This window comes from Hyperolius riggenbachi, chromosome 2 (genome assembly GCF_040937935.1).
Source record: "Hyperolius riggenbachi isolate aHypRig1 chromosome 2, aHypRig1.pri, whole genome shotgun sequence".
Taxonomy (NCBI): domain Eukaryota; kingdom Metazoa; phylum Chordata; class Amphibia; order Anura; family Hyperoliidae; genus Hyperolius; species Hyperolius riggenbachi.
The window spans coordinates 288,677,322-288,683,321 of NC_090647.1; the positions used below are offsets into that span (position 1 = coordinate 288,677,322).

The 6,000-nt window shown below is 42.0% G+C and overlaps 1 long non-coding RNA gene across 1 annotated transcript in view; it reads left to right on the forward strand.

Annotated features, from left to right (window-relative positions):
- LOC137546440 (uncharacterized) overlaps positions 1-3,779 on the forward strand; it is a 36,950-nt gene extending 33,171 nt beyond the window's left edge. Inside the window, exons 2-3 of the long non-coding RNA XR_011026255.1 lie at positions 2,811-3,026; positions 3,577-3,779. This is a non-coding gene — a long non-coding RNA (uncharacterized lncRNA). The remainder of the gene's footprint in view (positions 1-2,810; positions 3,027-3,576) is intronic.
- Positions 3,780-6,000: the final 2,221 nt, after the last annotated feature.

A 6,000-nucleotide genomic window follows, 5' to 3' on the forward strand; every position in this document is an offset into this window, starting at 1 on the left:
TAGGTTCAGACATCCCATGCATGTATCACTTGTGCGTCTGTGTTATATAATCCTGCATCAACCAGATCCAGCAGGTCTACAGCATTGTGTATGGCAGGTTGCATGTAAAAAGTGCTGCTGTATCGCTTTGCCCTGTGCTGCCTCTCACCACCGCCAGGTTTTCACAGTCTGGCATCACTCTCAGGTACAGGTGGTCTGCGAGCACAGTAAGTCCCTCTGTAGGTGGCTAGTTGTAAAACTGATCATCGCTGGTAGAAGTGCGCTAGTGAAAAAAAAAGGGAAATGCATTTAAAAATAAATAAAATAAATAAATAAATAAACACCGAAGTGGTGATCAGCGCCCACCAACAGAAATCTCTGTTGGTGGGCAGAAAAGGGGGGGGGAGATTACGTGTGTGCTGAGTGGTACGACCTTGCAGCGAGTCCTTAAAGCTGCAGTGGCTTAAATTGTAAAAAATAGCCTGGTCACTAGGGGGATGTAAGCCTATAGTCCTGAAGTGGTTAGGGAACTAAGGCCTTGATTCACTAAAGGGTGGTAAGTGTTAGCACGCCAGTAAAAAGGCACTTAGGACGCGAAAATGGGCGCTTCATGCGCTAATTTGCACGCAAGCATTTGCGCGCGCAAAGGTTAGCGCTGCGTGCTGCGCGCGAAACGTGCAAAACTTTGCACCGTTCACACGCAAAATAGCCTGAAAAGCTATTTTATACGCGAACGGTGCAACGTTTCGCGCGCACCGGTGCAATGTTTCGGGCGAACCAACTGCGATCAGTAACCGCTTTGGATGTGCAAATTACTTAGCACCCTACTTTGCACGTCCAAAGCTTTTTTTTGTGACTCAAGCCCCAAGCGTGTTTTGCTCCAGTTTTCTGTGCATTGTTCTTGATAAAACAGCGCTATAGCCTTGTCTACATTGTTTCATACCCCCTACTTTACTCCCTTGTCTACATTGTTTCATACCCTCTACTTTACTCCCATACACACCTCTCATTGCCCCTTTCTTCTCTACCAATAATACAAATTGGTGAAACTCAGTAAACCCTGTGCACTTCTAGACAAACAAGAAATCATGTGCCATGGCAGGTCCACCAACCTATTGCAATGTATTTCAGATGAAATGAAGCAACCACATCCTGCCATACTAATTAAGACCTTTTCTTCGGGTGGTACGCACCCACCTAGCTGACACCTTGGACACCCTGGGAAGAGTTGAGGGCGTGGAACTTGGGGAGAATGAAATTCTAGCCTCCATCGATGTAGTCAATCTCTACACCCGCATCCCCCAAGATCAGGGAGCTCGGGTGATAGGGGAGCTGTTACTCGAATGTGGGGAAGAACCCCAATGGGTTGACTATCTTGTGCAATGCCTGAAGTTTGTCATATCACACAATGCATTTTTGTTCAACAACAAATGGTACCATCAGAGATCCGGAGTAGCCATGGGAACCCCAGTAGCCCCAACAGTCTCTAATCTTTTCCTCTGGGTTTGGGAGAAAAAGTACATACTTGGGACCACTAACCCTTTTAAAAACAAGATCGGCCATTGGTACCGATATGTGGATGATGTGGTTATGACCTGGAGGGGCACGGAGGGCGAATTTGAAGAATTCCTCAGATACATCAATTGCAATGACCTCAACATGCAGTTCACAGGTGTAGTGGCTAGCCCTACACTGCATTTTTTGGACCTGGAACTGTATGTTGAAGGGGGAAACATACGATGTAAAGGACATCGCAAAGATACAGCCACCAACTCCGTGCTCCTCCAGTCCAGCTTTCATCCGCCACATACGATCCAATCAATCCCCTATGGCCAGTTTGTTCGGCTAAAAAGGAATAACTCCAAAAGGGATGATTTCATCCAACAGAGCAGAGAACTGGCCATCAGACTGTCCATTAGGGGATATAATATGAATGACTTGAATCAGGCCTTTCGTAGGGCAGATGCCCGCAATCGAGAGGACCTTTTGACCTATAGAAAAAGAGCTGTAAACAGCTCTAGATCCGGTGGACAACCCTTTACCTGTGTGTTTGATTATTCGCCCATGTCAGATAGAATCAAGGCAATAATTCAGAAACATTGGTGTGAACTCCAGACAGGTGTAGGTCCATCTGGGATTGTCAGTCACAAACCTCTGGTTTCATTCAGAAGGGCACGTACAATTGGTGACATAGTCACCAATAGTGAGTTCAGAGTGATGCATGGGTCAAATTGGTTGCAAAAATACACCCCAGTTTGTAATTTTAGATGCGGAAATTGCAATCATTGTGCACAATTTAAAACTGGTAAAAACACACATCTTGGTGCTAAATTTATCAAGTTCAATCAATTCTTGCATTGCCGATCTAAAAACACGGTGTATGCGATCATATGCTCATGCAACAGGTTCTACATAGGACAGACTACTCGTATGATCTGTACCAGATTCCAAGAACATGTCAACTCCATAGTGACAGGTATAGGGGCTGGCAGATTTATTAAACACATGCGGGACTGTCACAATGGCAGTGGAGCCTCACTGCAGTTTATGGGTCTAAAACAAATTCCCATACCCCATAGAGGAGGCAACCATGAGCAGGCACTGCTCCAGAATGAAGCCAGATTAATCTCTGAAACTGGAGCGTGCGTCCCTCTGGGACTCAATGAAAGAAATGAACCTCACTGCTTTCTATCTAAGTATTAGTCATCTTGTCTAAATTCTCTAAGTTTTTATTCCTTAGTTTACAGGAGCTATCTGGCTACTAATGAACTAGTTTGTGATCACTAATTGTATGTTTTAAATGACGATTGTGTCCCCTCGTATCTATGCAGGAAATGTTTATGATCACCATGGCAACAAACCCGAGACGCGGCCAGCGAGCAGGCAGGCTGTGACGCGTAACCCGATGTATGACGCGACACAGGAAGCAGGGAGACTTGCCACTTCCCTATTGGTTGAAGCATAGTGCGCGCCATTTCCGTGGGCGGAGCCAATATGCCAGACGCCGCGGCCAGGACTCGGAGGGCGTTGCTAACCACTGAGAGGCGGTAAGTGAAACTATTTAATGCTGCATATTACCTGGGTTAGTTTGTTCTTTACCACGCGCCTCTGAAGAAGCTTTTCTAAGCGAAACAGCTGTCAGGCCTCCCCCTCACCCCCACTGTACACCCCGCTGTGTCTGCAACCTAGGATTAAAGGTACGCTTTTCATTGCCTCAGCGCCTCGTTTTCTCTCTTCATCCCATACATCATTGTTTGTTCTCGGGAGCACGCTGCAAGATGAAGTACATCATCCAGGTTAACCCTTGACCTCCCTACCTGCAACTAGTGCCAGTCTATCTTTCTCCTTATTGCTACATCCTGCCATACAAACTACAAATTTGGCAAACAGTTTTTTTTTGGGGGGGGGGGAGGTGATTGATCTATTGCCAGCCTGGTTACACTCACAAAATCCTTGCTGTTCACTGAAATGATGCCAAGACATTGTGTGTGCAGGCAAGGCAAAAGGCAGGAAAATTAAGTCTTAAAAAATTACAGAGCACTGTGCCTAATTAGGGAGAGGTTTGTTAATGTTCTTGGATTGCTTTTCTGCATTTAGAACAGGGTATCCAGAGTATGGCATCATAAAATGACTGAAGCATCAAGGAGCAAAATACTGAAACAATTGTCCTCCATGACATCATACTCCAGTGAAGATGGTGAAATTCCAGCAGGACAGTGACTCAAATCTCACTTCAGCAAGTGCTCTATCCAGCCCGAATCCTCTATATCTGAGGGAGCTGAAGCAGTTTCCATAATACAAATCCGGTAACCCAAAGTCTCAGTCATTTTGTCAGTGTCATTTTTTGGCTATGAAAGAGTTTAGCAAATTATGAATACAGTAATAGAGTTTTTTTAATGTCAATTCTACATTGAAGAATTGTACTAAACTGGTTTTGCCAGCTTCACACATTATTTACAGTAAATCTTTTAATGCATAATGTAAATTATTTGAAAAATTGTGCCAAAATGTCAACAATTTGGTCATATAGTGTATTGTTTTTACTTGGGTTGCAATCGACCAATACATTTCGTTTAATGATCAGAAACTATGAAGTATAAAACTATGCAGTCCTAGCATAAAAAGGAAGAGCAGATCCATTTCCATGCCATTATACCAAAATAATCTTAAAATACAGTAAGTCTAGAGTTACATTTATAATCAATTTTCAACTGCAGCCATACTGTGATTTTTAGTTTTCTATTCAATGGCTCTTGTATTTCTTGGCGGGGGGGGGGGGGGGTTAGCTTATATAATTCATTAGTAATTTGTTATTGAACAGTACAGTAGTATTTACTCATCTAATTATCTTCCTGTCATTTGATTCCACTTCTTGTACTGCTTTAAAGATCAGATCCAGGGAAAGCATGTTTTACTTTTGTATAGTGTGGGAAAAGGTTGGAATTTCTTTTGGGTTTCTATTGCTCTCTTCATGTATATTTGGGAACATATTTGGGAACATTAGAATCACTGTCTGTCTTGACCTATTAACCAGTTCACCCCCAAGGGTTTTTATCCTAACGGACCAGAGCAATTTTCAGTTGTCAGCGCTCCTCCCTTTTATTCTCTAATAACTTTATTACTACTTATCACAAGAAAATGATCTATACCTCGTTTTTTTCGCCACCAATTAGGCTTTCTGTGGATAGTACATTTTGCTAAGAATTTTTTTATTCTAAATGCATTTTAATGAGAAAAACAGAAAAAAAAAGAAAAAAAATCATTATTTCTCAGTGTTCAGCCTTTATAGTTTTAAAATTAAACATTCTCCTGTGGATAAAACAAACACGTTTTATTTGCCCAGTGGTCCCGATAATTAAACCGTTTAGATTATGTCCCTACCACAATGTATGGCGACAGTATATTATTTTGAAATATAAGTGGTTATTTTTCTGTTTGTTCTGGCCATAATTACAAGCCCCTATGTAATAAATTAAAATTAATTTTCCCCCATAAAATATAGAATAAAAAAAGCTGAGTCCCTAAGGCAACTATTTTTTTTTTTTTTTAAGCTGATTTTTTTTTTTTACAAGTGTTTTTTTTGGGGGGGGAGGGTTGGAAGTGTAATTTTATTAATGATGTGTATATACTTGAAAATGTATGTGTTTTGTAGGTGTAATATACTTTTTGGCCACAAGATGGCGCTGGTGAACACTCATAGGACGTGTTCACTTTTTTTTTTTTTTTTTTTTTACACACCTTATTAAACTGTTACATTTCCTGTTTATGTGAATGGACGTAGCCGCTGTTCGCGGTCACGTCCATTCACTCCAGGCACTGCGATTGGGTAGAGGACTGTTCAGTCCTCTTCCCCAATCGCCCAGCACGGGATCCCGACGGTAATGGCGGCGGTAGCGGCGGACACACGGCGGTAGCAGCGGCGGGAATGCGCGACGTATTAAAACGTCATGTTGCTGTTAATAGCGGTAAGCATGACGTTTTAATACGTTAGGATGGCGGTAAATGGTTAAAATAATTTTCCAACCTAGACAGACATTGGAACAATTCAAAACGTTTTACTATAAAATCCAGAACCTTAACAAAAACAAAAAGATGGTATTTTACTATCAAACAACTGGAAAAAAAAATCAATCTACAGGGAAATAACTTGGTGCCTATTATAACTAATGAGGATTCTAATGGAGCTTCTATATTGACTGAGGAGGTAGCCACCAAGAAACTGATTTTAAGAAAAAAAATTACTTTCTATCCCAAACAATTTAATCGTTTCCAGACCAACATAGTTGGAATCTACATCCTGTTGGTGGCTGTGTGGCTCTGACAGGACGTAAAATCCTACTATTGGTGGCCGCTGTGCACTGACACTGTCCTCGCTGTTCTCAGTGACAGCAGAGCTTTTGCATTTTGGTCAGGAGCCAAATTAATTGGTTCCTTACCCAGTGATTACTGTGATCCTTAAGGGCCAGAGCCATCCTGACCAAAAAAAGTTAAGGGAATTTCATAGAAATATGATTTAACCTT